The sequence below is a fragment of the Bos mutus genome, chromosome 1 (assembly GCF_027580195.1).
Source record: "Bos mutus isolate GX-2022 chromosome 1, NWIPB_WYAK_1.1, whole genome shotgun sequence".
Lineage (NCBI taxonomy): Eukaryota > Metazoa > Chordata > Mammalia > Artiodactyla > Bovidae > Bos > Bos mutus.
The window spans coordinates 141,784,413-141,806,552 of NC_091617.1; the positions used below are offsets into that span (position 1 = coordinate 141,784,413).

Here is a 22,140-nt window from a genome sequence, read left to right on the forward strand (position 1 = left end):
TTAGCAACTGAACGGCAACAACATGAAGAGGGTGGAACGGCAGCCCCTTGAGAGCGTGAGCTGAGGGTCAGTCTGGGTGGGGGAACATGGTTTAACCTCTTGGACCTCAGTATCTGGTAGACGTGCCTAGGGGAGCTGTCACATCTGAACTGGATGTGATGACATGCACTGGACCTTCAGCGTGGGTGGTGTTCTGCAGCCATGGACCTAATGAGCTCCCTCGGGAGGAAAGGACTGAGCCCTGAGCCCTGAGGCCCCACCCTGGGGACTGGATTCCCTGGGAAGGATACTCGCGACTTGACACCGTCAGAAGAGGGGCCTTTTAAGAAAAAAGAGGAGGAAAAAAACAAGAGCAGGTGGATGAGATAGGGATGAGCTTCAGGAAGGGAAGACAGGGACCTGCCAGTGTAGTCAGGTATTTGCAGGATTGTCTCTAGGGGAAGAAGGCAGAAGGATTTCTGTGTGACTCTCTGCCCTTTGGAGCCTGCTTGTGGGAGTTTTGACTCTGGCTTTCTTGTGCAAACAGCCTCCACCTCCCATCCAGTACCACCCAAACTGGCTGCCCACGGCCTCCAGCCTTCACCCTGGCTCGGTGACCGGTCGTGGCCACACAGCCCTGAGTCAGGACCTGTCAGGAGCCCCACTTGCCCTTTAGTCATCAGCCCACATACACAATGGCGGGAAAAAGAACCCCGGGAGAGGACGCGGGAGCCTTGTGCCCAGACTCACGGGCAGCTACCGGGCCTCCGGGCCTGTCCTGTCCAGAGACCCCCGCCATCTTTGCTGAGTCACACATTTCCGTAAATGCTCCTGACAATCCTGGTGGGGCAGGCAGTGCAGAAATGCCCCCCAAATCTTGCTGCCCTGCGATCCATGGAATTCTCCAGGCAAGAATCCTGGGGTGCACAGCCATTTTCTTCTCCACGGGATCTTTCTGACCCAGGGATTGAACCCGGGTCTCCTGCACTGCAAGCAGATTCTTTACCATCTGAGCCACCAGGGAAGCCCATTTAGATATTAGGAAACAGTGTAGAGAAGAGTATTGTGCAAAACATGGCTTTTCATAAAAGAGACAGGGGCTGCAGGGCCTGTCTTAGGAGCAGGAAACAGCCCCCGCCCCACGAGGAAGGGCCGTGGAACAGCCGCGTCCTCCAGAACAGAGGACCCACACGACCCACACCCCTGCCACCACCATACACTGGGAAGGTTTGTGTTTACCAAACTCTGTTTCAGAAAAATGTTCTCTTTGCCACATCCTGGGAGACAGTCACACAGAGAGACTGTTTTTCCCTTTTATGAGTAAAATAAAAGTTAACGGCAGCTACAAAACTTCCATGCATCTTTTTTTATGATGACAGCACTGTTTGTTTTGAAAACCATCAGATTATTTGTCATTTTTATATGATGTGAGCAGATTAAACAGTGGGCTTTTCCTAATTCTGGAATACATGACTATAGCCTCCAACCCATGTGCTGCACCCACTGTGAACCCCCACCTAACGGTGGGGAGCGAAGAGGGCAGATAATCATTGGAGTAGGGCAGCTGCATTCTTAACCCTGTGATCAGAGCTCCCATGGGGAGGATGGGTCCCTGGAGAGGAGGGACCTTTTCCCTTGTTGACTGAAGGCTGCCGGAGCCCCTTACTGAAGTCAGGACTAAACAAGAAGCTGAAAGGGTTTCAGGGAGGGGCCCCGGTGGTGCCCCCAGGATGCATGGGCCGCCGGGAGGGGACCACACGTATCAGAAAGCCAGCCACCATCCAGAGGCGGATGTGCTGTAAAGGCAGACTACACACAGAATTTTGCAGGCCCAGTATGGAGAAAAGGAATATAAGATGTGTCGTGGATAATGTTTATGTTTCATGTTTTCTTATCAAGATGTAATTCACATAGCATGAAATCCTCCATTTTCAAATGCACAAATTCAGTAGTTTGTAGCGTTTTCACTCTTGTCCCAGCATCACTGCCCACTGATGCCAGAATGTTTCCATCGCCCCCAGCAGAAGCCCCATAGCCTCCAGCAGCTCCTCCTGTCCCCTCACCCTGGCCACCGCTTGTCTGCCTGCCATCTCCACGGATAGGCCTGTTGTGGACGTGTCGTATCTTGAAGTATGTGGTCCTTTACTCCTGCCTTCTTTCACTTGGCCTGATGTTGGCAGGGTTTTTCTGTGTTGCAGTGAAGGTCAGCGTTCATCCCGTCTTGTGGAAGGGCCACGGGGTATTTATTACTCATCAGCTCATGGATGTTGGGATGCTTCCACTTTTTGGCTACTGTGAATGATGCAACTGTGAACATTTGTGAGCAAATTTTCCAGGGAATGGTACATGTTGAAATGAGGTATTTTTGAGATAAGTTGTTTTGGATAAAGTATATCAATTAAAAAAGCAAAAGAGCCTAGCCACCTTGGAGGAAGGGTCTGAGATAAGAGCATGTGTGAACTAAGGACTCCCTTCTCTGAGCTGAGCCCCCTAACTGCAGACTTTCTCTGCAAAGGGGAGGACTATAATTTCTGAGGACTGACACCCCAAGAAGGGTCCTCCTGGTCAGAGAGGAAGCGATGGACCGCCCCTCTGGGGGACAGATACCCACCAAATACGCAGTTGCCCAAAGGGATGCAAAGCGATGAGCTCAGCTGCTCTCCTGTACCTACTCCTCCACTCACATTTCCCAGCTTTGCCTTTGCTCCTCGCACCCCACCCCCCAGCTTTCCTGGGATCACCTCCAAGTGCCCTGCTGGCGCCCGAGTCTTTGTCTCCAGGTCGGCTTTGGAGGATCCCAGTCTTAAGAAACAAGGACTGCCCAGCTGCCCTCGTTCAGTGGTCAGTTGGGTGAAGTGACCTCAGGAAAAGCGAGCCAACCACACTGCACTGCCGTTTCCCTGCAAAGCAGATGTCAGGATGCACAGTTCTTCTGAGGAAAAATGAAGTAATTCACGCAAACTGCTCAGCACGGTGCCTGCCACTCGGGGAGCACTCGCTAAATGGTGCTATCATTTAAAATGCCCTAAAGGGCATGTTTGCATGGCTGACTGCATCTCTCTGGAATTGTTGAATTTTAATAGAGCAGGAGTGCTTCCTAAGGCCTGAAACTACTCACGGAGGGCTGGCTCCCTTTTCCCTTGCCAGTCAAGTTAACACTTGACATTTGAGCACAAGCGTGTTGCTTAGAAGCAGTAATAATGGTTCTTAATAATATTTTCTATTTTTAGTGCAATTTCATGGTCATCTTTACTTGCATTCTTTTGAAAACAAAAAGGGTTCAGCGTATGAAATGAAATGCTACCACCCTCCTGTGAGATTTCTGAGCTTAGTCCACTTCTGTTTTCTGTAGCTTTATGGAATTGCATGTTCACACAATCTGTGGGGTGGTCTAAGCCGGCTTCAGGAACACTGAGCACATCACTGTCAGGGGTGTGGCAGCAAACAGGGATACTGAACACAGAATCTGCACGTGATGGCAAGAGAATCTGGTCCAGTTGGCAGGTGGTGTCCACGGGTCCCACATCCACAGATGCTGAGGACCGACTCAGGATACCAAAATCATCAGCAGACTTTGGTATCCTTGTGGGGCAGGGTCTTGGAACCGATCCCCTGCGAATACTGAGGAGCCACTGTGTAGTACCTCCGGGAGGCAAACCGTTCTCTCTGCCTCCAGGCATCTGTGACAGCCACACACCCCACGCATACATCCGTGTCTCCCTACCTGTGCGCTGAGGTGCACACATGTGAAGGGTACTCTGTGATGAACTTTGATGAAAGTACGCATGCGCATAGCCACCACCCCAGCCAAGACGAAGAATGTTTCCATCGCCCCAGAAAAATTCCTTTGTGCTTCTTTTCAAGTCAGTTCCCACACACCATGAGAAACCTCTGTGTGACTTCTTTCACCACAGACAGATTGCTCTTTCCTGTTCTTAAATTTCACGAGCATGGAATCACACAGAGTGTGCTCTTTTGTGCCTGCATTCTCTCGCTCAGGATCGTGTTTTTAAGATTCACACGTGTAATTTATTTACTTTGTATCTCTGTTGTTGTTCAGTCCCTAAGTCAATGTCCATCTCTTTGCAACCCCCTGGACTGCAGCATGCCAGGCTTCCCTGTCCTTCACTGTCTCCCAGAGTTGGCTCAAACTCATGTCCATTGATGATATCCAAGCCTCTCATCCTCTGTCACAACCTTCTTCCCCTGCCCTCAATCTTTCCCAGCATCAGGGTCTTTTCCAGTGAGTCAGTTCTTCGAATCAGGTGGCCAAAGTATTGGAGCTTCAGCATCAGTCCTTCTAAATGCATATTCAGGGTCGATTTCCTTTAGGATTGACTGGTTTGATCTCCTTGTATCGCTGAGTAGTATTCTATTTCATGAGCGCTCCGTAGCTGCTCAGCAGTTCTCCTGTGGATGGACATTTCCAGTTTGGGGTTTAGCTATAGTGAGCATTTGAATGTCTTATTATACACACATTCATCAGTTACCTTGGGTAATACCTAGAAGTGATGCTAGTCCATATGGCCAACTGTTTTCCCAGGTGGCAGTACTATTTCATGTTCCCACCAGAAGTGTATGAGTGATCCGACTGTCATATCCAACCTAACACCAGGCATTCTGAGTGTTTTTAATTTTAGACATTCAAGTAGGCGTAAAATCTTATTTCTTTATGGTTTAAATTTACATTTCTCAGATGACTTAATAATTGCTGAGCATGTTTTCCTGGGCTTGTTGAGTACTTGAATATCTTACTTTGTGAAGGTCTATTCCAAGCATTTTGTGCATTTTTTAGACTGTTGTATTCGTTTTTATCACTTGTTTAATCGCACAGTCGTGTCTGACTCTTTTGGGACCCCGTGGGCTGTAACCCACCAGGCTCCTCTGTCCATGCGATTTCCCAGGCAAGAATACTGGAGTGGGTTGCCATTTCCTTCTCCAGGGGATTTTCCCAACCCAGGGATGGAACTTGGATCTCCTGCATCGCAGGCATTGTTTGCCACTGAGCCACCTGGGAAGCCCCGGTGTTTACCACTGGTTCATGGAAAACCATATATTCTGGATGCAGTTAATCTGTGAGACGTATATAGCAAGTATCTTTCCCAATTTGTGACTTACCTTTTTCATTTTCTTGAAGAGGTCATTTGATGAGCAGAAGTTTCTAAGTTGATGAAGTCAATCGCACAAGTTTTCTTGATGTATAATACTTCCTGTGTCTTCTTTAAGAATCCTTTCTCTACCCCAAGTCATGAAGATACATTTTCTGGAAATTTAGGGTTATAGTTATTATATTTTAATTTGTGACCCATTTAAAATTAATCTTGTGTATGGTGTGAAGTAAGGGGTCGATAGTATTTCTTTTTCCGTACATGTATCCAGTTATCATAGCACCCCTGTTTAAAAAGACTTTCCTTTTCCATTGAACCACTTTGGCATGTTTGTTGAAAATTAATCGACTCACGTGTGGGTCCCTTTCTGGACTCTGTTCTGTTTCATGCATCTGTTTGTCCTGACACCAAGACCACACTGCTTCAATTGCTAGAGCTTGGAATCCAGTAATCTTCCACATCTGTACTTCTTTGGGCGTTATTTTGGTTCTCTGGGTCATTTTCTTTTCCCTACAAATTTTAGAATAAAGAATCAGCTTGTCAGTTTCTTTCAAAAAGTCTTCTCTGACTTAGACTTGGATTGCATTCAATATGTAGATTAATTTGGGAACAATAACATCTAAGCAATATTAAGTCTTGCAACCATGAGCATGGTACATCCCTCCACTCAGCCAGACATAGAGCTTTCAGAATGAAGGTCCTGCATACTTCTTGTTAAATCTGTTTCTCAGCATTCTCTGTTTTCTGGCATTATTGTAAGTGGGATCTTATTTAATTTCCCATTTGTTTGCTCCTCTTTTATGAAAACTACAGGAGATATTTGTGTATTTTTAAAATGTTTATTGGAGTATACTTGCTTTACAGTGTTTGTGTGTTAGTTTCTAGTATACAGCAAAGTGAATCAGCTCTGTGTACATATATATCCCCTCTTTTTTGAATTCTTTCCCATTTAGGTCACCACAGAGCACTGAGTAGAGTTCCCTGAGCTACACAGTAGGTTCTCATTAGTTATCTATTTTGTATATAGTATCAAAGGGAAAAGGGGAAAGATGTACCCAACTGAATGCTAAGTTCCAGAGGATAGCAAGGAAAGATAAGAAGGCCTCCTTAAATGAACAGTGCAAAGACATAGAGGTAAACAATAGAATGGGAAAGACTAGAGATCTCTTCAAGAAAATTGAAGCTGTCAAAGGAACATTTCATGCAAGGATGGGCACAATAAAGGACAGAAACAGAAGCAGGTAAGGACCTAACAGAAGCAGAAGAGATTGAGAAGAGGTAGCAAGAATACCCAGAAGAACTATACAGAAAAAGGTATGACCTTTTGACCTGGATAACCACAATAATGCGGTCACTCACCTAGAGCCGGACATCCTGGAATGTGAAGTCAAGTGGCCTTAGGAAACATTACTACTAACAAAGCTAGTGGAGGTGATGGAATTCCAGCTGAGCCATTTAAAGTTTTAAAACATGATGCTGTTAAAGTGCTACTCTCAGTATGCTAAGAAATTTGAAAACTCAACAGAGGCCACTGAACTGGAAAAGGTCAGTTTTCTTTCCAGCCCCAAAGAAGGGCAATACCAAGGAATGTTCAAGCTACTGCACAATTGCACTCATTTCACATTCTAGCAAGGTAATGCTCTAAATCCTTCAAGTTAGGCTTCAACAGTATGTGAACCTAGAACTTCCAGATGTACAAGCTGGATTTAGAAAAGGCAGAGGAACCAGAGATCAAGTTGCCAAAATTTGTTGGATCATGGAGAAAGCAAAGGAGTTCCAAAAAACATCTACTTTTGCTTCATTGACTACACTAAAGTCTTTGACTGTATGGATCACAACAAACTATAGAAAATTCTTAAAGAGATGGTAATACCAGACCACCTTACCTGTCTCCTGAGAAACCTGTATGCAGGTCAAGGAGCAACACTTAAAATCAGACATGGAACAACTGACTGGTTCACAATTGGGAAAGGAGTACACAAAGCTATGTATTGGCACCCTGCTTATTTAACTTCTATGCAGAGTACATCATGCGAAATGCTGAGCTGGATGAATCACAAGCTGGAATCAAGGTTGCTGAGAGAAGTATCAACAACCTCAGATATGCAGATGATACCACTCTAATGGCAGAAAGACAGAGGAACTAAAGACCCTCTTGATGAAGGTGAAAGAGGAGAGTGAAAGGCTGACTTTAAACTCAGCTTTCAAGAAACGAAGGTCATGGCATCTGTCCCATCACTTCATGGCAAATAGATGGGGAAAAAATTGATACAGTGACAGACTTTATTTTCTTGGGCTCCGCAATCACTGTGGATGGTGACTGCAGCCATGGAATTAAAAGATGCTTGTTTCTTGGAAGGAAAGCTGTGACAAACCTAGACAGCATATTGAAAAGCAGAGACATCACTTTGCCAACAAAGGTCCATCTAGTCAAAGCTATGGTTTTTCCAGTAGTCATGTATGGATGTGAGATGTGGATCATAAGGAAGGCTGAGCACCAAAGAATTGATGCTTTTGAACTATGGTGCTAGAGAAGACTCTTGAGAGTTCCTTGGACTGCATGGAGATCAAGCCAGTCAATCCTAAAGGAAATCAACCTTGAATATTCATTGGAAGGACTGATGCTGAGGCTCCAATATTTGGCCACCTGATGCGAAGAGCCAACTCATTGGAAAAGACCCTGATGCTGGGAAAAATTGAAGGCCAAAGGAGAGGGGTCAGCAGAGGATAAGATGATTAGATACCATCATCAACTCAACGGACATGAATTTGAACAAACTCCAGGAGACAGTGGAGGACAAAGGAGCATGGTGTGCTGCAGTTTGTAGGGTTGCAGAGAGTCGGACACAATTTACAGACTGAACAGCAATGATCAATACTGTGTATATGTCAATCCCAATCTCCCAGTTCATTCCACACACACACCCCTTCCTCCTTGGTAGATATTTGTGTACTGACATAGGATCTTATGACATTGCTCATTGGTTCATGTGTTATTTCTGGTAGTTATTTTATAGAATCTTAGGATTTTTCCATAGAAACAATCATATCTTCTAATAATAAAGACAGTGTTACTTCCTACATTCCAGTCTTTTGGGGTTTTATTTCTTTTACTTGTCTTGTTGCATTGGTTGAAACTGCAATACAAGAGAGCAGACATCCTTACCTCATTCCAACCTTAAGGAATATGCATCCACTTTTTTACCATTGGATGTGACATGAGATATAGACCTTTTGTAGATGTCCTGTATCAGATTGAGGATGTCCTGTTCTAGTTTGCCAAGAGTTTTTGTGTCAAATGGTCTTTGACAAAATTCTCTGTTCAATTCTGCCAGATGTTCTTTGTGTACCTACTGAGATGGGTTAAGGAAGTTTCTTTTTATTCTTAGTTTTCTAAAGGTTGTTTTCTCAATATAAACAGGTGTTAAATTTTGTTACGTGTTCTTTCTGCATCTACTGAGATGACATGGTTTTTTTTCTTCTTTATTCTGTTAAGATAGTGAATTATAGTGACTCATTTTCGAATGCTAAAACAGCTTTGCATTTCTGGGATAATTCCACTTGTATTCTCAGGAAGTATTCCTAGGAAAATATTTGGGAAGAAATTTAACAAAAGGTATACAGACCGTCTACTCTGATATAAGATGTATTCTCCTTTTATATATTGCTATATTTTACTTGTAATAATATGTTAAGGAGTTTTGTATCCATGCTTATATGGAATGCTGGCTTATGCCATTTTTCTTGTGATGTCTTTGTCAAGTTTTTATAAAATATATTGGGAGGTTTGCTTTTTTCTCTATTTTCTAAAAGATTTGATGTAATTTGGGTATTGCTACTCCTGCTGCTAAGTCACTTCAGTCATGTCCGAGCCTGTGTGACCCCATAGATAGCAGCCCTCCAGGCTCCTCTGTCCCTGGGATTCTCCAGGCAAGAATACATATATTCATTTGTGTGTAATGTATTTCTTGATACACTCAAGGTTAGGTTTATCATGTTACCTTTTTTTTTTTATGTTGAGTTTGGTTTCCTGTTCCTTCTCTTCTTCCTTCTCTTAGATTCATTGGATTAATTTTGTATTCTATTTTATTTCTTCTATTGACTCTTTACCTCTACTTTTTAGCATAACTTTTAGTTGGTTGCTATATTTCACTATGTATCCTTAACCTTTTCTTTTTTTTAATTACAAGCTTTCTTTTTTTGGAGATCCAATAAAAAAGCAAAGTTAAGTGAAAAGCAGGGAGAGTTCCCCCATATTCCCTCCTGATACACTCACACAGCCTCCCCCACCATCAACATCCTGCCTTAGAGCTTTACATTCATTGTAATCAGTGAGCAACACTGACGCGTCATTGTCAACCAAAGTCCATGGTTAATATCAGCTTTCAATCTTTGTGGTAGACAGTCTGGGTTTCAGATGCGTAATGACCTGCATCCACCGCTACAGGGTCATACAGAGTCGTTTCTCTGCCCTAAAAATTCTCTGTGCTTCACCTGTTCGTCTATCCTTTCCCCTGGAACCCTGGCAACTACGAATCTTTTTAATGTCTTCATAGTGGTGCCTTTTCCAGAGTATCTGTAGTTGGGATCATACAGTCTGCAGCCTTTTCAGATTGATTTCCTTCACTGAGGAAGTTTCCTTTCTACCTGGTCATAGCTTCATAGCTCATTTCTTCTTCGTGTTGATTAATGTTCCATGAATATACTGTAGTTTGTTTATTCCTTCACCTATTGAAGGATGTCTTGAGTGTGTCAAAGTTTTGGCAACTGTGAACAGAGCTGCTGTAAACATTTGGGTGAATGTTGCCGTTTGTTTTTGCGTGTACTTATTTCCTTCTTGGGTGCACTGGGTCTTCATTGCTACGTGCAGGCTTTTTCTATTTGCAGTGAGAGAGGGCTACTCTCTAGCGGTGGTGTGTGGGCTTCTTATTGTGGCGACTTCTCTTCTTGCAGAGCCACAGGCTCTAGGGTGCTCCGGCTTCGGTAGTTGTGGTGCGTGGGCTTAGTTGCATCAAGGCATGTGGAATCATCCCAGGGATTGAACCTGTGTTCCCTGTATTGGCAGGTGGATTCTTAATCACTGGACCACCAGGGAAGCCCAGTCATTTGTCTTTTATGGATCTTGGATCCAGGATTCTTTTTCTTCTGCTTTCTCATGGGTTTCAACTGTTTGGGGTAAATACCCAGGAGTGCAGTTGCTCAGTCGTGCATTTAATTTTGTAAGAAACCACCAAACTACCTTCCAAAGTGACTGTGCTAAGTCACTTAAGTCGTGTCCGACTCTGTGCGACCCCACAGACGGCAGCCCACCAGGCTCCCCCATCCCTGGGATTCTCCAGGCAAGAACAGTGGAGTGGGTTGCCATTTCCTTCTCCAATGCATGAAAGTGAAAAGTGAAAGTGAAGTCGCTCAGTCGTGTCCAACTCTTCGAGACCCCAGGACTGCAGCCCACCAGGCTCCTCCATCCATGGGATTTTCCAGGCAAGAGTACTGGAGTGGGGTGCCATTGCCTTCTCCGAAAGTGACTGTACTATTTTGCATTTCCACCAGCCATGAATGAGAGTTCCTGTTGCCCCGCATCCTCACTAGCATTTGGTGGTGTTGGTGTTTTTTATTTTTTTATTTTTTTTGCTATTTTTTCAATTCTAATAGGTGTGAGTGGTATCTCATTATGGTTTTAATTTGCACTTCCCTGATGACATTGAGCATCTTTTCATATGTTTACTTGCCACATGGATATCTTTTTCTCTTGAACTGTCTTTTCAGATCTTTGCCCATTTTTTAAATCATCCTTAACTTTTTAGTCTATTTAAAACTAACGTTGTACCACTTCACATAAAAAGTAAGCACTTTGCAATAGTAGAATTCCTCCCCACAACCTTTGAGCTATTGCCACAGTTCACTTTAGATCTATGCTATACACTGAATGCTTGTGTCCCCCCAAAATTCACATGTTGAGATCCTAACCACCAGTGTGATAGCATTTGGAGGTGGGGCCTTTGGATGCTGAGTAGGTCATGAGAGTGGAGCCCTTATGAATAGGATTAGTGCCCTTATAAAGGAGACCCAGTATTCTTGCCTGGGAAATCCAATGGACAGAGGATCCTGGTGGGCTGCAGTCCATGGGGCCACAAAAAGTCAGACATGACTTAGTGACTAAACAATGAAAGAGACCTCAGAGAGCTCCCTCGTCCCTTCTGCCCTGTGAGGACAGTGGAACAATGGCCATGTATGTGCCTGGCAGTGGGCCCTCCCCAGACACTGACTCTGCTGGTGCCGTGATCTTGGACTTCAGCCCCAAAACTGTGAGAAGCAAATGTCTGTTGTTTACAACCCACTGCGTCTCTGGTCGTCTGTTACAGCAGACGGAGCAACTAAGACAATTTACATCCATTATAAACTCCATAATACAGTATTAAGATTTGTAAACAGCCAGCTGTCTTTTGAAGAAATGATTAAAAGAAACTTAAAGATAACTTTTTGCCAATTCTGCTGCTTTTTTTTTTTTCCTGTAGATTCCAACTTCTGAGTGGTGTTACAGCCCTTCAGCCTGAAATTTTTCTTTTTTAACATTTCCTGAAGTACAAACTGCTAGTGACTAATTCTCTCAGCTTTTGCCTCTCTGAATTTGTCTCTGTTTTGCCCTCATTTTGAAATCTTTTTCAGGGTATAGGTTGCTGTATTCAGGGTTTTGTTTTGTTTTTGTATTTAGAAGGAATCTAAAGATGTCCATTTTTTTTTTTCTGGCTTCCACTGTTTCTGATGAGAAGTCAGCTTTTACTGTTGCATTTTGATGTTGTTCAGTTGCTCAGTTGTGTCCAACTCTTTGCGATCCCGTGGACTGCAGCATGCTTCCATGGGGTGAAGGACAGCCAGCTCCCCTGTCCTTCACCGTCTCCCTGAGTTTGCTCAGACTCATGTCCATTGAATCAATGATGCCATCCAACCATCTCATCTTCTGTCATTGTTCCCCTGCACGGGTGTCCCGTTTCTCTGGACACTTTGAAGGTGTTTTCCTTTATCCATGGGCTTCAGCACTTTGACCCTGCTTTGCCTTCATTTTCTTCTTGCTTATCCTCCTTGGTGTTCTTTGTTGAGCTTCCATGGTGTATAAATTTGTTTTCATTAAATTTGTCAACATTGTCACAATTACTTCATTAAGTGTATTTTATGCTCCTTTCTCTCCCCTTTCTTTCTGAGACTAGTTACATGTAGTTAGAACATTTGTTCTTATCCCTCAAGTGACTGGCTCTGTTATTTTTTTTTTAATATTCTTTTCTTTCCACTCTTCAGATTGGAGAGTTCATGATGATGGATCCTCAATTTCCCTGACTATTCTTCAAATTGCTATAAGCCCATCCATGATTTTTTAATGTCAGATATATTTTTAAATTCAACAATGTCATATTCTTGTTTGTAGATTTTCCTCTTAAGATCCCCTATCTGTTTACCACTCACTAGCGTCTTTTTCTTTAGTTTTTGGATGTATTGCATGCTCAGTCACTCAGTCCTGTCTGACTCTTTGTGACCCCATGGACTATAGCCCACCAGAGTCCTCTGTCCATGGCATTTTTCAGGCAAAAATATTGGAGCTGATTTCCATTTTCTCCTCCTGAGGATCTTCCCAACCCAGGGATCAAACCCCTGCCTCCCATGTTGGCAGGCAAATTCTTTACCGCTGAGCCACCTAGTTGGAGAAGGAAATGGCAACCCACTCCAGTATTCTTGCCTAGAGAATCCCAGGGACAGAGGAGCCTAGTGGGCTGCCGTCTGTGGGGTTGCACAGAGTCGGACACGACTGAAGCGACTTAGCAGTAGCAGCACCTAGTTGGCCAAAAAGTTCTTTTGGGTTTTCCCGTAAGATGTTATGGAAAAACTTCCATGAACTTTCTAACTAATCCAATACTTATAATTGCCACATGAAAGGCAATTGTAAGTACATTCTCATTTCAACCTCTGTGTCATCTGGGGTTTTATTTTTAGTTTATCTTGTGCAGCCTCTACGATTATGCAGCTGATGGAGGGGAACCTTTGGTTCTGCTCAGTTTCTGATAGAGTTTTGCAAGAGTCCTCCTGTCAAATGAGGCCTCCATCATCCATCACCTTCTTCGATCAGAGTTGACCCTAAGAGACTTCTTCCTGACACCCATCTTCTGGGGTCATTTCGCACACCATCAAAGCCCAGACACAGTGGTCCAGGGTGGACTCCCTTTGGCTTCACCGTAATTCTACTTTCCCACAGAGTGTCCTATCACCAAGACATATGAGGTTATCACATAATGGACAAAGTCCCGCCAGCGTGCACCGTCAATCAGCTGCCAGTTCTCAGCTTCAGATTCCTCTGAGGGTGTCCTTCTCCCTCAAAAGTCCACCCTCATCAGGCCATGGCGGCGGAGGGTGGGGGTCTGTTCTCAGAGAGGAGGCCAGTATGCAGAATGTCTTTGCCCTCATGGGTCAGCGAGACACTGCCCATCTTTTTTTTTTTATGTTGATGCCTTTTCATTTTTATTGTTAATTTTTTTATTGGCGTATAGTTGCTTTACAATGCTGTGTTAGTTTTTGCTGTATATCAAAGTGAATCAGTCGCACGTGTACATATATCCCCTTTTTTTGGATTTCCTTCCTATTTAGGTCACCGCAGAGCATTGATAAAGTGCCCTGTGCTGTACAGTAGGTTCTCATTAGTTACCTATTTTCTACATAGCAGTGTATATGTGTCAATCTCAGTCTCCCGTTTCATCCCACCCCACCTTCCCCCCCTTGCTGCGTCGCAAATAAGCTCATCTATTTTTATAGATTCCACACGTATGCATTAATAGACAATATTTGTTTTTCTCTCTCTGAATTTTTTAAAATGAAACAGATGAACATTTTTAATGATAAAAGGTACAATTCACAAAGAAGATAGACATCATAAACCATGAAACACCTAACAACAGAGAAACAAAGATACATAAAGCAAAAATCAGAAGAAATATAAGGGAAAAGAAAAAGACATATAATCATAGGCGACACTGCCCGTCTTTGCAGCCCACGTGGGAACATGTCTGGGGTGCACCGGGGGGTCTGGCCAAGTCCCACCGAGGCTTTCTCGCTACATCAGCAGCCGCTTCAGGCTCTTGGGAGCCTTACATGATCAGCATGTACAAACCATTCAGAACAGTGCCTGGAATCTAGGAAGTGCTCCATAAAGACTGCCGTGGTTGTTGCAGTCATGATACTATAAAGTTGCATTGCTGTCTGTCCCAGGAGCTACTCCCTTTGAGACATTTTTCTCAAAAACTGAGCCTAAAGGGAGAGGAGGGCAGAGGGAGGAGTTGTGCCCAGACATCTGAGGTCAGACTCAGCTATGCAGACCTCAAATCCCAGCTCCAGAACAGAAGGGGACACAGTCCAGTTCCTGCCGCCGAGGGCTGGCGGGTCTGCAGCGAGCCTGCAAGGGCTCAGCCAAGACAGCTATGTAGGAGACACTCTCTCCCCACATCAGATATGGTCGCCAGGGCCCCAGGGTCCCCTTCACTTTCTTTGTCTCATCAGAATGGCTACCAGGAAGTGAAAGCATCTAGTTGAAGCCACACTGAGCATCACCTGGAACATCCCTTTGGCCGCCAATAGCCGAGGGTGATTTCTTGGCAGGACAGACCCTGGAAACGGTGCTTGTCCCTTTAAGGAGCGAGGCCAGGCCACTGTTCATCATCCCATTTTATTGTGCTCCTGGGCTGTAAAGGAAGCGCCCTCCTTCTGCTCTTTGTTTTATGACCTCCATAAACAGTGAATTGCCATGACTGTGCCTGGGGCTAGAATGGCCTCGCTGGCTGGAGGGGCCAGGAGAGCAAAAGCGGAGCAGAGGTGAGTCCCCCTTCTTCCCTGGAGAAGGGCAGTGCCACCCCCAGAAGGAGGGGTGGGAGGGGACACACAGGGAGTCCCCTCCTGGCCCGACCTACCACGTAGCTCTGGAAATAAATGCACCCCCAATATTCAGGGTCTCAGATGGGGTGATTTTCTCTAATGCAAAAGCAAGACATGCCCTTTTGAAGGAATATCCATGTTTTTTTTAGAAAAAGCTTTGGGAGGGAGTCAGTTAAGTATATTTTTTGAAGGATGCTCACGGGAGAAGGAAATGGTAACCCACTCCAGTGTTCTTGCCTGGAGAATCCCAGGGACGAGGGAGCCCGGTGGGCTGCCGTCTATGGGGTCACACAGAGTCGGACACGACTGAAGCGACTTGGCAGCAGCAGCAGCAGGGCTTTGGGTGAGATGGATAAAGTCAGACAGTTTGTGTATCACACTGACAGCACGGAGACACAGTAAAAATATCGCGCAACAGTTATACAGACGTATCAGGAGAGATTGGGGCTCACGGTGGACTCCAGGCAGCACACACATGCCCACAGGTGCTACTCATGACACTGTTGGGGGTTGAGGTTCCAGAACCGCCAATGTCCCCAGGCCTCCTCCCTGCAGGCACAGGTGTGGGGCCAGAGTGTTACTAGGGCTGTGGTTGTCTCCCATTTGCCCTCAGGAAGGATGGTACGTGTGCCAACCAGCCTGGGTGTGCGGAGGATGGAGGAATGGCCGTGGACAGTCCAGCGTTCCGTCCACTGTTCTGTGCTGTCCAGCACGGCATGAAAAGAGCAGTACCTGTCCGCTGACTGGCCTAGCTGGCCACGGCATCGCCTTCAGCTGACCTCTGAAGTAGGAATTGGAGGGTTGGGCTGTCTTGTCGATCAGTTAAACCTGACTTTTATGTCGCTCTGTGCTGCAGAGACGCAGGATTTGTCTGAAACAAATAAACAATTCCTGGAAGGGCTGGGAGAGGCGGAGGCGGGTTCCTTGAAGCATGCACAGCAGCAGAGTCGGGCAACAGCCTCTGGCACCGGGGTAAGGCAGGCTTGGATGCTGTTCTGGCCACTCGTGGGGGCAGCTGAAGAAACAGCATGGGGAAGGGTGCCCATCCTGCCAGCCCACAGGCAGAGTCCTGCCCACAACCCCCACTGGGCAACTCTGCACCCGTCTCCAGAGGGTGGGCTGCTCCTGACCCCTCATTTCTGGCCCAGGACAGGTTGAGGGCCACCCTGGTAGAGAGCCACGGTCTGGAAATATCCAGAAAACCCAGTTCAGATGCTGCCAGACTGCAAGATGGTCCTGGAACTAAATGCAAGTGTTCCCTGATAGGTGGGAGACTCTGCCAGCCCCGGCATCTACCTGGCAGGGCCCATTACCCAAGAGGTCAGCGGACGAGGCCCCCAGCATATTTAAGTCAGGCCTGTCCCAGGTGTGAGCAGGGAGAGAGCACCCTAGACCTGCAGAGGCTGGTGACGAGACCTCTGTGCTGACGGCTAACTGTTTGGCCTTCATTAAATCTTTGCCTTAGTTAAAGCCGTGGGCACTCATTAAATCGTGGTGAGCTTGGAGCAGCATCCTTGACGTTCAGTACAATGTCCTAGACCTGGGGACACTTCTGATGATATGTCAGCTGTTCTCACGGAGCAGAGTTTTCCCTGAAGTACACGTGGGTCACCCGTGGCCGTGGGCCGCCTCCACCGCAGCCTCCATTCTGTGAACCAGCAGGCATTCTGCTGACTCCTGTTCTCAGTCTTACTTCCTCTCTCAGTTATCTCAAAAACTTCCAAAGGTTTTTCAACAGTCCAGTCGGACACCAGCATGACCCCCCAGTCATGTCCAATCTTGAATTGCCAGCATCCCTGGCTGTGGCTGGTTATTCTTTTATTATTATTATTATTATTTTGACAACAAAAACATTTTGTATTGGGGTATAGCCAATTAACAATCTTGTGATATACCCCACAATCTTCTTGTGAGGTATAGCCAATTAACAATCTTGTAAACAGTGAAGGGATCCGCCATACATATACATGTTTCCATTCTCCCCCACCTCCCATCCAGGCTGGCATGTGCCATTGAGCAGAGTTCCATGTGCTATACAGTCGGTCCTTGTTGGTTATCCATTAAAATATAGCAGTGTGTACATGATCTTCCCACAGTCCTCAACTATCCCTTCCCCCCACCCCCACCCCGGCAACCATGAGTTCATTTTCTAAGTCCATAAGTCTCTTTCTCCTTTGTAAGTTAAGTTCATTTGTGTCATTTCTTTTTAGATTCCACATATGCGGCATGCCACGTGATATTTCTCCTTCTCTGTCTGGCTCACTTCACTCAGTATGAGTCTCTCTAGGTCCATCCACGTTGCTGCAAATGGCCTTATTTCATTCTTTTTAATGACTGAATAGTCTTCCACTGTATACACACACACACACACACACACACACACACACACACACACACACCACATCTTCTTTATCCATTCCTCTGTCGATGGACATTTAGGTTGCATGAAATTAAAAGACGCTTACTCCTTGGAAGGAAAATTATGACCAACCTAGATAGCATATTCAAAAGCAGAGAAATTACTTTGCCAACAAAGGTTCGTCTTGTCAAGGCTATGGTTTTTCCTGTGGTCATGTATGGATGTGAGAGTTGGACTGTGAAGAAGGCTGAGCGCCGAAGAATTGATGCTTTTGAACTGTAGTGTTGGAGAAGACTCTTGAGAGTCCCTTGAACTGCAAGATTAAACCAGTCAATCCTAGAGGAAATCAATCCTGAATATCCATTGGCAGGACTAATGGCTAAAACTGAAGCGCCAGTACTTTGGCCACTTAATTCAGAGCTGACTCACTGGAAAGACTGTGATGCTGGGAAAGGTTGAAGGCAAAAGGAGAAGGGGGTGGCAGAGGATGAGATGGTTAGATAGCATCATCGGCTTAATAGACATGAATCTGAGCCAACTCTGGGAGATAGTGGAGGATAGAGGAGCCTGGCGTGCTATCCATGGGGTAGCAAAGAGTCAGACACAACTTCGCAGCTGAACAACAATGGCTGTTGGTGACCCTTAGTGACGTAACAACACCTGTGGCTGTCAGGGACCCTTAGTGACAGAATGACAGCACCTGTGGCTGTTGGCAACCCTTAGTGACATAGTAACACCTGTGATGTAATAGCAGTGGTGATGGCTAAGGCAGGACTGTGCACCACCGGCCAGGCTCTGCCCAGCGTATTCTACACACAATTTGTTTTAAGTTCAGAACTCCCCTGGGAGGAAGCAGTGGCCCGCGGCAGGAATTCCAGTGTACTGGGCTGGGGTGGGGGAGGCACCCACTTCCTGAACAGGCTGTGTTTATGGATGTGTGGGTGTGGTTGGCCTTTTGCACAGAGGCATTTTTTTTGCCCTTTCCCCTTGCACAAGAATGCAGATTGTGCAGGATCTAAAGAAGCAGCTCAGGGCGAAATTACAGAGATGGCAGCAGAATGAGCGCCATGACCTGGGCACCGGCGCCCTGGGGCTCTCTGCCTGCCAGCTTACCTTTGTGCCTGTGCCCTTTCTGAAGACATCAGATTTTTTGACATGGGTGGAACATGGGCTGAGGTGTAGCTGTTACGTGGACCAGAATATGAATATCCGAGCCTCAAATTCAGCCAGGAAAAGGAAGGTATAGGATGAAGTGCTTGGGGTAGAAATTAAATTTCAGCATCAAAATCCTGTGGTTAAGACTTCCAACGCAGGAGATGCAGTTAGAGCCCTGGTCAGAGAGCTAAGATCCCACACACCTCTCAGCCAAAGAATCAAAACCTAACACAGAAGCAATACTGTAACAAATTCAATAAAGAATTAAAAAATAGTCCACATCAAAATAAAAAATCTTTTAAAAAAATCCTGTAATGCTCAAAGGAGCCCACCTCAAAAAACAAGGGAAAATTCCCCCTTAACTTTTTCTTTCCATTCAATCTATTAAATTTTTTGTTAAATGTTTTTTAAGTCATAATACAATCACATGCAGTTGTAAGAAAAAATGCAGAGACCCAGGCACCCTTTACCCTTTTTGCTGGTGTGGTAACATCCTTCAGACTGCAGTAAGAGCTCACCCCAGACGCTGCTGCAGTCAGGCACAGAGCATCTCATCCCCCAAGGGGCCCTCGTGCTGCCTTTCTATGTCGTTCAGTGGCTAAGTTGTCTCCAACTGTCTGTGACCCCACAGACTGCAGCATGCCAGGCTTCGCTGTCCTTGACTATCTCCTGGAGTTTGCTCAGATTCATGTCCATTGAGTCGGTGATGCCATGCAACCATCTCATCCTCTGTCACCCCCTTCTCTTCCTCCCTTCAGTCTTTCCCAGCATCAGGGTCTTTTCCAAGGAGTCAGCTCTTTACATCAGGTGATGAAAGTATTGGAGCTTCAGCTTCAGCATCAGTCCTTCCAGTGAATATTCAGGACTGATTTCCTTTAGGATTCACTGATTTGATCTTCTTGCTGTCCAAGGGATTCTCAAGAGTCTTCTGTAGCACCACACACCAATTCTTTGGCACTCAAATTTCTTCTTGATCCAACTCTCACAGCCATTTGTGACTACTGGAAAAACCATAGCTTTGACTGTACAGACTTTTATCAGCAAAGTGATGTCTCTGCTTTTTAATAGGCTGTCTACGTTGGTCATAGCCTTCCTTCCAAGGAGCAAGTGTCTTTTCTATAGCATCATCCAGATCCCTTTATCCACCGCCCCTTAACCCTTGACACTTACTAATCTGTTCTCCATCTCTATAGTTTTGCATTTCAAGAATGTTCTATGTATGAGTGAGTTTGGGGATTGACCTTTTTTCACCCAGCATAATTCTCTAGAAATGCATCCAGGCTACTATGTGTATCACAAGTTCAGTCCTTTTTATTACTGAGTAATATTTCATGGTGTGGCCGGGACACTGTTTATTCATTCATCTGCTGAAGGGCATCTGGGTTGTTTCTGGTTTAGGGCAATTAAAAATAAAAGCTGTTCTGAACATTGTGTACCGACTTCTGTGTAAACATAACCTGTCACTTCTCTGTCCCAGAGGGCAAGTGCAGGTCATACAGTAATTGTATGTTTAGTTTTGTTAAGAAACTGCCAAACCCTTTTCCAGAATAGCTGTTCTGTTTTACATTCCCACCAGCAGTGTGTGAGTAAGCTAGTTTCTCCACATCTTTTCCAGCATTGGGGGTTGTCACTTTTTTAAATTTTTTTTAGCTTTTTTGATAAGTGTGCAGTGATATTTCAGTGTGCTTTCATTTGCGTTTCCCAATGACTCATGTAGCTCAGCATCTTTTCATGTGCCTGTCATCCATCTGTATATGCTCTTCAGTAAAATGTCTGCTCATGGCAGTCCCTGGCAGTCCAGTGGTTAGGACTCAGGGCTTTCACTGTGGGGGCTGGCATTCAATCCCTGTTCAGAAACCAAGATCCCACCAGCCAAAACAAGCAGATGAGTAAATGTCTGTGCCCTGCCCTTTTCAAATTGAATTGTTCTGTTTTTTTACTGTTGAGTTTTTACTGTTCTTTTCATTGTCTATTTTCAAGTCTTTGTCAGATACATGATTTGCAAATTATTTTTTCCCCCAGACTATATACCTTTTTATCTCTTAACAGGATTTTTCCCAAAGGGAAAGTTCTACTTTTGATAAAGTCCAGTTTATCAATTTTCCCTTTTATGGACTGTTTTTGTTGTCAAGTCTGAGAACTCTCTGCCTAGCCCAAGAATCTGAAGATTTTCCTCTATTTTTTTCTAGATTTTATAGTTTCCTATTTTACATCCAGAGTCCACTTTGCATTTGTTGTTGTTATTCAGTCACTAAGTCATGTCGGACTCTGTGACCCCATGGACTGCAGCATACCAGGCTTCCCTGTCCTTCAGTATTTCCCGGAGTTTGCTCAAACTCATGTCCATTGAGTCGGTGATGCCATCCAACCATCTCATTGTCTGTCACCCCCTTCTCTTCCTGGCCTCAATCTTTCCCACCATCAGGGTCATTTCCAATGAGTTGACTCTTTGCATCAGGTGGCCGAAGTATTGACACTTCAGCTTCAGCATCAGTCCTTCCAGTGAATAGTCAGGGTTGATTTCCTTTAGGATTGACTGGTTTAATCTCCTTGCAGTCCAAGGGACTCTCAAGAGTCTCCTCCAGGACCACAGTTCAAAAGCATCTGTTCTTCAGTGCTCATGTTCTTTATGGTTCAACTCTCACATCCATACATAATTACTGGACAAACCATAACTTTAACTCTACAGACCTTTGTCAGCAAAATGATATCTCTGTTTTTTAATATACTGTCTAGGTTTGTCATAGCTTTCCTTCCAAGGAGCAAATGTCTTTTAACTCCATGGATGCCTGCAGTCACTGTCCACAGTGATTTTGGGGTCCAAGAAAATAAAATCTTTCACTGCTTCCACTTTTTCCCCATCTATTTGCCATGAAGTGATGGGACCGGATGCCATGATCTTAGTCTGAATGTTGAGTTTTAAGCCAGCGTTTTCACTCTCCTCTTTCACCCTCATCACAAGACTCTTAATGGTCTCACCATTTATATTTTTCTTTTACCAGAGTTTTGTAGTTTTCAACACACAACTTCTCCATATGTTTTATTTACATTTATTTGAGTTTTTTTAAGTGTATGTTCCTGATGTTCAAGCTGGTTTTAGAAAAGGCAGAGAAACCAGAGGTCAAATTAACAACACCCACTGGATCATGGAAAAAGCAAGAGAGTTCCAGAAAAACATCTATTTCTGCTTTATTGACTATGCCAAAGCCTTTGACTGTGTGGATCACAAGAAACTGGAAAATTCTGAAAGAGATGGGATTACCGGACCACCTGACTTGCCTCTTGAGAAATCTGTATGCAGGTCAGGAAGCGACAGTTAGAACTGGACATGGAACAACAGACTGGTTCCAAATAGGAAAAGGAGTACATTAAGGCTGCATATTGTCACCCTGCTTATTTAACTTCTATGCAGAGTACATCATGAGAAACGCTGGACTGGAAGAAACACAAGCTGGAATCAAGATTGCTGGGAGAAATATCAATAACCTCAGATATGCAGATGACACCACCCTTATGGCAGAAAGTGAAGAGGAACTCCAAAGCCTCTTGATGAAAGTGAAAGTGGAGAGTGAAAAAGTTGGCTTAAAGCTCAACATTCAGAAAACAAAGATCATGGCATCCGGTCCCATC

The 22,140-nt window shown here is 44.9% G+C and overlaps 1 protein-coding gene across 6 annotated transcripts in view; it reads left to right on the forward strand.

The window, feature by feature from the left end:
• Window positions 1-22,140, forward strand: part of PDE9A (phosphodiesterase 9A) — a 104,228-nt gene that overhangs the window by 42,243 nt on the left and 39,845 nt on the right. For 2 of the 6 annotated variants that reach the window (XM_070376656.1, XM_070376671.1), the window contains exon 1: window positions 14,819-14,936. The exons of 2 other annotated variants lie outside the window; for them this stretch is intronic. The gene's annotated coding sequence lies outside the window, so the exon portion shown is untranslated. Of the gene's footprint in view, window positions 1-14,818; window positions 14,937-15,852; window positions 15,969-22,140 lie in introns of those variants that run through there. 2 more of the 6 variants (XM_070376679.1, XM_070376662.1) reach the window with 2 other exon arrangements.